Genomic DNA, 8,954 nt, shown 5'->3' on the forward strand with positions numbered 1-8,954 from the left:
CCATGATTTTGTAATTGATGCAGTATGTGGTCTGGCATTGTCATGTTGGAAAATGCAAGGCCTTCCCTGATAGAGACGACGTCTGGATGGGAGCATATGTTGTTCTAGAACTTGGATATACCTTTCAGCATTGATGGTGCCTTTCCAGATGTGTAAGCTGCCCATGCCACACGCACTCATGCAACCCCATACCATCAGAGATGCAGGCTTCTGAACTGAGCGCTGATAACAACTTGGGTTGTCCTTGTCCTCTTTAGTCCGGATGACATGGCGTCCCAGTTTTCCAAAAAGAACTTCAAATTTTGATTCGTCTGACCACAGAACAGTTTTCCACTTTGCCACAGTCCATTTTAAATGAGCCTTGGCCCAGAGAAAACGCCTGCGCTTCTGGATCATGTTTAGATATGGCTTCTTTTTTGACCTATAGAGTTTTAGCCGGCAATGGCGAATGGCACGGTGGATTGTGTTCACCGACAATGTTTTCTGGAAGTACTCCTGAGCCCATGTTGTGATTTCCATTACAGTAGCATTCCTGTATGTGATGCAGTGCCGTCTAAGGGCCCGAAGATCACGGGCATCCAGTATGGTTTTCCGGCCTTAACCCTTACGCACAGAGATTGTTCCAGATTCTCTGAATCTTTGGATGATATTATGCACTGTAGATGATGATAACTTCAAACTCTTTGCAATTTTTCTCTGAGAAACTCCTTTCTGATATTGCTCCACTATTTTTCGCCGCAGCACTGGGGGAATTGGTGATCCTCTGCCCATCTTGACTTCTGAGAGACACTGCCACTCTGAGAGGCTCTTTTTATACCCAATCATGTTGCCAATTGACCTAATAAGTTGCAAATTGGTCCTCCAGCTGTTCCTTATATGTACATTTAACTTTTCCGGCCTCTTATTGCTACCTGTCCCAACTTTTTTGGAATGTGTAGCTCTCATAAAATCCAAAATGAGCCAATATTTGGCATGACATTTCAAAATGTCTCACTTTCAACATTTGATATGTTATCTATATTCTATTGTGAATAAAATATAAGTTTATGAGATTTGTAAATTATTGCATTCCTTTTTTATTCACAATTTGTACAGTGTCCCAACTTTTTTGGAATTGGGTTTGTATAATATGCATTTAGAATATAGACTAGGTGGATTTTCATTTCATGGCGACTTTAAAGTTTAGTTCACTTTAAAATTAAAATTCCCCCAAGCTTTTCTCACCCTCAAGCCATCCTAGGTGTATATGACTTTCTTCTTTCTGATGAACACAATCGGAGTTATATTAATAAATATCCTGACGCATTCAAGCTTTATAATGGCAGTGAACAGGAAAGTTCGAAATGTGAAGCAATGCCTTTGTGTAAGAAAAATATCCATATTTAACAAGTTATAAAGTAAAATATATCTAGCTTCCGCCAGACAGCCTTCCGTATTCAACTTAGGAAGAAAGTGTAACTGACGCAATGTCTGGCAGAAGCTAGATATTTTACTTTATAACTTGTTAAATATGGATATTTTCCTTACACAAAAGCATCGTTTCACTTCAGAAGGACTTTATTAAGCCCCGGAGCCGTGTGGAGTACGTTTATGATGGATAGATGCACTTTCTAGAGCTTCATACTCATTGTTTCCTGTTCACTGCCATTATAAAGCTTGGATGCGTCAGGATATTTATTAATATAACTCAGATTGTGTTCATCAGAAAGAAGAAAGTACTCCTATGATGGCTTAAGGGTGAGTAAAGCTTGGGGTAATTTTCATTTTAAAGTGAACTAATCCTTTAAGAAAGTTTTTATCAATTTTGATTTAATGTTGACTCTCACTGCTAAAATGATTAGTCTACATGTAACCTCTAAAATACATAATCCACCATCAAAAGAAGGATTGAACACGTGTTCAACGGTAATAGGAAGAAAAGCGCTTGGTTCACTTTGGAGCGTAGAAAAGGAGACGGTTTAGCCGTGACTCAGTCTGAGCCCTGGCCTCATTAGCCTAGTAAATGAAATCCTAAAGTGTGATTTGAGAAAGCCTCTGTGTGTGTGGGATGTGTGTTCGTGTGTGCATGTGTGTGTGTGGCAAGAAGTCCCACCCATATTTGTTCTGCCAGCAGACTGCTCACACAGTGAAGGTGGACCTCACACAGCGCTCAGCCAAAGCCGCAGCGTTTCCGACAGTGTTCCGAGCCTGGCAGCCGCTGCAGGGAGAATGAGGAATTCTCTGAGAATGGAAGAGATGCTGCCAGATATCAGCCCAGAGGCCGCAGAGTAAATTTCTCAGGACAGCCAGCTGGGTGTCTGAGTCTGACAGCTCGCTCACAGTGCCCGCAGAAGAAATCTCCATCAAACCACAACGAGACACTGAGGACTTTTCTGACAATCATCGGTCTAATTACGACGAGAGAGAATCAAAAGCCCTTCAGTGTGTTTGGGACAAAACGCCAGCGTTTTGCCCGGAGGCACTAGACATTCAAAAATACGGAATGGCAAATATATAATTATTGTCGTTGAGGGGCGTCATTATACCTGTCATCATTACACAGTGTCTTCCCTCATTCATCTTCTACGTTCAGATCCAAGCATGTTGAGTAATTCATTACAGACACATTAGAGTATTACTCAGGCAGGTGAAAGATGCTCTATTGATACAACAAAACTCAAACCACACATCGAAAATTCATCACAAAACCACACTAGTATTATGTCCGTTGTGTTTGGCGTGGAATCTGCAAGCTATTCCCTGTCTTGTCGTCCAAGGATAAATCAAATCTTTATAAATCTCCTCAAAGCTTTATAGGTTTTTTCTTTCTTCCAGATTTAGCCCAGTCTAAAAGATGGATGGAGTCCAGCTGGATAAAACGGGCACGAATACGCATAGAAGTGAGTCAACCACCACTGAACTGTCTCATCAGCCACTGTGGGAGGAAGATATCACAGGATGCCTCAACTATGACATGTCGGTCATAAAATAGTGATTAAACACTGCTTAGATGTGCCTCGATCATAATTAACAGAAAATTCCCCAGCCGTAATGAGCCACTGCAAGATATAACGCTCATTTTTCTTAAGAAAGTCCCGGTGTTTGGTGCCTAGAGGCAGGCTCCCCACGTGCAGAGAGATAGTGTGGGCACGGCGTTGGAGACAGCAGGGATGTTTGAAGCGGCTTGGGGAGCATGTGTGGTCACAGACCTCACAGACCGATGGGTTTGGGGTGGACACAGGCAAAGCAGACACACACAGAGATCACAGGAACCGGGCGGACTGATGTGTGCAGTGAAAAACATTATTTTTAGATCGAGTAAATAATGTTGAAAACAAATATTAAAGATTTATTTTTTGTATTAAAAATTAAGCACTTGATGTGCAGGAGAAAGTATAGTATAATGTAAAATAAAATAAAGGATTAGAGTTTTTGCCTCATGAGTATTCATGTGATGTTTTCAAAAGTTTGAGACAACATGCACACCATGACATGTAAATTTCTCATAGACATGATCTTGTAATATTTAACAATTTAAAATAAATAGAAATTTAATCCTAATGCTCAAAATAATTAATTGGTTTGAGTAAGGTAAACTTAAATAAAACAAATTAGTTCAATCAAATTAACTTTTATGAGTATTTAGAACTTTCTTTTTAGTTTATAAAACTGACACATTTTAAGTAAATTGTTTAATTGTTTTAAGTTTTTTGAACTTGTTTCTTTTAATTTAGACAAACTTAAATTTAACTGAAACTGGGCTGGCATTTCTATTCCCCAGCATGCTTTGCCACGACTCTCGAAAGGGAGAGAAAACGCTAAAATTAAATTTCCACTACTAAAAAGTTGAGATTACATGATCATTTTAATGTATGAATTAACTTACTCAAATATTTCAAGTTAAGATCAATTAAAATGTTTGAGTACAAAATAAAAATGTGCAAGTTCTGCTTACTTAAACTTTGAATGTCTTAACTTTCTTTTTCTTTCAAATTTTTTTAGTTTTGCCAACTTATTCGGTTTTACAGTGTAACAATTATTATTTTTTTTTTTTAAAAAGTACTATAACTTTTTTTTTTTTACATTTAAATTAATGAAAAAAAAGAGACATTTTAAGACATTTAAAAAAATTAATGAATGAATTTAACAAACAAAAAAAAAGCCATGTAAAATCCATTCTCAACCTGGGCACCTTAGCAAGGGGGCAGCAGGATGACGTAAGATTATTTAAGAATTTTATTATAATAAATTACTATTATTAAGATTTTTTTTTTTTTTTTTTTTTTTACAATCAAGATTCTTTTTCCCTCAATAACTATTGTTTTTACTGAAGAACACACTGTTTTTTAAACTTTTGGAATCACAAAATGAATTGTAGTTAATAAGTTTAGTATAGGCTACTTTTTTTTCTCTGTCTCTCCCTATGCCCTCCTCTCCTCTCTTTCATTACCCAGGTTTGGCCCTTGACTCTCTGCCTGGACCCTGGCCACAATTAGGAATTATAGCAATCATTAACCAAGTGGGATATGAGGCAAGCCAAGCCCAGACAGCATGTAAAACAGTCAAAACCCTGCCACAGACACTCACCTAGCACAGGGAGCCTGACACTTTCAGGACCCAAGCTCCGGAAGGGAGCAGCCTTCCAGACTGGCCTGTAGCTTGGGACAACTGGGATGTGTCTTACCACTGCCCCTATATAGTGCCAGACCCATGTCAGAGAGGAGAATGGTCTACATAAGCTTTACAAGGAATCTGAAGGGTTTTATGAAGTGTCACCCTGCAAAGTCTGTGTTTAAAGCCAGCGAGTTAATGACGACTGTCGGTGCCGTTATCACAAATTACAGATCTCTAGGGAGCACAGTCTTTCAGCATGTGATACCAGCATTAATGAAGTCCTTAAAGAGCAATAACCAAATATAAGAGCTACTGGACGGATTGCTTCAATTCAACAAATAAATCCAAAACCATTTAAAACTGCTGGAGTAATACAGTGTACGGGATTTTTACAGTAAAACAATGCTATTTCATGGGAAGTTAGCTGGGGTATTTCTGAGTTACTGAAGGACACAACTCTTTATGGCAACAAAACTCAAATCCTGCCCAATTGCTACTCAAAACTAGCCCAAAATGGGTTTCAGATAGGGTCCCCAGGTCGCTTTGACCCGTGGACACAAAAAACAACCAGCGACAGCAGTGTTAAAGTAGCCCAATTGACCCTTCGCAAAGACTCGCACCCCCTTAGTTACTGTTGCTTTGTCCGACAAGCCATGGCGCTGTCACGCTACACAGAGTGAAAAATACATTGCGGAGCAAAGAGGACACTGACAACACGTCGACAGACAAGACAGAGCAGGTTACTTATGATATTAAACAAAGTCCCAGTTTTCAAATTGTGTAATTTTTAAAGAAATTCAAACAATAAAAAACGTTTTGTGGCTCTTTAATGTGTCGTGACAGATTGCTGTAGCACCTCAGCTCAAGCGGCTCGTGAACCGATCATCTCTTCCTACTAGTTCATTTATAGCATCAAATAAACATGAATGAACATGAGAAGGAATGTTGTTTCAAACACGGAAAGACGTCAGTACACACCATTTTTCAAGTTCAAGTCCACCGAGGTCCTGACTGCTGTGTCGGACAAAATGGCGGATTCAGCGTTATGACTGGTTAGATCGCTTGTCAATCAAACTCCCGGCGAAGGGTCAATTCCACGGGAAAACCACGGACTTGGCAACACTGACACACAGCAGCACAATACAGTTGCCAGTCCTGTATTTGAGTGCTTTATATGTTTACATTTTTACACCGAATTCGGTTATTTATATGAGACTGAAAACTGCATTCAACATTTTCTCCCAACCGCGAACCTTTGCTGTGTGAATGGAACCGCACTGGACAGCAAGTCCTGTCACTTCTTATAATAATGAAAGAGTCACTCTTGTTTGTCGCCTGTTTTCATGAGTGGTATCAATAACCGATGAGATGTATGTCTTATATAGATCCAGTCATTGTCTTGCACTGGAGCTGCTCCCGTCAGTTAAGTTCCGTCACATTTGCGAAATTTTGCGGGCTAAAAAAATGTAACGTTAGCGCAGCGATGAATGAATCACAGCTCGCACTGAAGTCGCCAACTTGAAACTGTTGCGAAATCTGAATGGGAAATTCCCAATCGAGTGGACTCCTGTTGAAACAACTGAATTTTGGTAAATGTAACCGCACCTTTAAAGTCTGTCAATGATGTTGAACTCGCGCATCGCATCTAGGCTGGACTCAAGTCCATGGACGACGCCATCTTTGATATTTCCTTTAGTCACTGCTACGTACTTACAGGTGACAAAAATAGGAATGGCATTGGTTATTCATAAGATTCAAGTAGCTACTCAAATACGTGTATGTTTTGTCAACGGGATCACACTTATCAATCCTAAACATTGACGAAAGAATTTTCAGAATTTTACATTATGACTGATAAAATAATATAATTATGACTAGAAGTGCACCGATACTAAATTTCTCTGCCGATCCGATAGCCAGTTATTCAGAATGATATCGGCCGATGCTGATACCGATACTGATAGTTTGTTTTTTCTTAAGGAAAAAAAATCTCTTCCAAATAATGTTGCAAACTATACAGGGAACCCTCTCATTTCGTACACTACAATATTAGAGGTTACAATTAACAACAGAAGTTTTATATTCAGCTGCTGTTTATTTTCATATATAATAATTACACTCAAATAAAAACTGAAATGTTTGTATAAACTTAATATCACATAGGGTAGTTTTCATAAGCACTTGTTGTCTTTATGGCAAATTTACACAAACATAATTAACAGTAAATAAGCTCCTCTCTAGTGTTTTTTCTTTTATATATATATATATATATAGATAGATAGATAGATAGATAGCTAAGGAAGTGTGAACATTGGAAAACATTTCTGAGGTAAATTTGACATGATGCGACATATTGTTCACAAGCTGTTTTATTGACGTCTTTCCGCGGTTGAAGCACAAATAAAGTGATTACATGAGACGTGATACATTCTGGTAAGTTGTACTAGGCTATATCTTTCAACATACCTTTGATATTCATGCATGTTTTTCGAGATATAACTTGTACTGAAGAGGAAGAAAAGACTCGCGCTCCGCGCTGCCGCCTGAACTGAGGCATTACAGCGATCTGACACGACACATTTAAGAGCGTCAAAACGCCATTTATTGTTTGAATTTCATGATAAAATGGACAGAATTTGAAAACTGAAACTTTTATTCTTATCAGAAGTAACAAAGCGCAAAGCCTTTTGCGATTATTGGGCGGGAGGCGCTACATATAATATTTGATGTAGCAAAAAATAAAAATAAAAACGCAGACCTGGCAACCCTGGCTTGAAATACGGGTGATTCATAGGGTCAAAAAGAGCCTGCTTTAACGTCACTATTTTTAAACTGTTAATGCGTTGAAATTTAACACAAAACCGCCAAGAAGAAAAAGAAGAAATTCAACACAAGAGTGATTTTCTTCACACACAGTATGTATGAGTTGCAGTCTGAACACGTTTTTCCGCACCCTTTTGATTGACAGGATATAATCGGCCCTGATCATCGGCAGTTTTTAAACAATCGTCCGATGGCCGATAGTGATAAAAATAGCATTTATTGACCGATACCGATTGTTGGCCGATACATCGGTGCATCTCTAATTATGACTTCAAAAACGTGATTGGCTTGTTTAACTGCAAGGTGCACTTTCATTCCAATGGTTGCCAGATAAAGCGCTACTTTTTTTCTTCCATTTTTTCCTTTTTTTCTGCTCATTATCACCATCAGACATTGAATTTTATACTATTCTGACCAAAACAGCTGGGTATTTTAAAAGCTGTGTGATAATATCTTCGGGCGGCACTAAAAAGCTGCCAGTAATGTCATTCTGTTGTGTAAAAGAGTGAAAGATTAGATCATTCCTTTTAAAATGGTTTCATATTCCTTTTGCAGCTGGAAGGTCATAAAAGCTGGTGTGTGAGACATACAAACACAAGCACCAATAATAACATAAGAAAATAGGCCTAGATAAGATTAATGCATGCATATTGCATACTGTAAATTAAATCCTGGATTTGTTACGTCACAAACACATCCACACCATTTGGACCTATAAGTATTTTTGCTCATCATGATTTAGAAATGAACAATCATAAATACCTTCATAGACAGTGCTGCATTTCTGCATGGAACCAACCGAACAGTTGTGTGGTCATGATTTATGCACCATTATCAGTTGCTAATGGGACTGTGAATGTGTATTCTCACAGTTCAACCTCCATGTCAACTAGCACTCACTGGGAGACCTGCTACAGCAGAGTCCAATTGTGCATTAATGAAAACCATGTGCCCAGACTCTGTCAAACTCTAGGATAATTCCTCAGTTCTTTTAACCCAAAACGTTTGAGTCAAGAAATGCCTCACTTGCACACTATACTCAAGACCACACCAACGTAATCCTTAATCTCTCAAGTAAACAACACAAAATGTTTTTCAGTTCCTTCACTTGTCATAACAAGAATCCTTTTCTGCTTCCACATGCATTATTATGTCTGTGAAGCCATCCTGTAAAGCCTTGTGAATGGCAGATTTCTTTTTTCCACAGGAGCAGTGAATGAAAAAGGGCTTTCTGAAATGCACAGGACAGAGGAGTATGGAGCCCATGGAGCCCAGTGTGTTTATCTATGTCACAGTCTATCGGTGGCTGACCGTGAATAAGTTGGTGGGGTGGGGGGGTGTTTTTGTTTCCATGGCAGATGGGGCCCTCTCTCTCTCACTCTCTCTCTCTCTCTGTCGCTCTTTCTCTCTCTCTGTGTCCAGGAAGTGCCGCAAACACAAACCACACTGAGCGTGTTGTGCTTTCGGCCTGGCCATGGCTTGCAGCGAGGCAGCGGTCAGGCCTGAGTCTCACTCCCTGGGTGGTCTGGCCCTGCAAA

The sequence above is a fragment of the Ctenopharyngodon idella genome, chromosome 2, assembly GCF_019924925.1.
Source record: "Ctenopharyngodon idella isolate HZGC_01 chromosome 2, HZGC01, whole genome shotgun sequence".
NCBI lineage: Eukaryota > Metazoa > Chordata > Actinopteri > Cypriniformes > Xenocyprididae > Ctenopharyngodon > Ctenopharyngodon idella.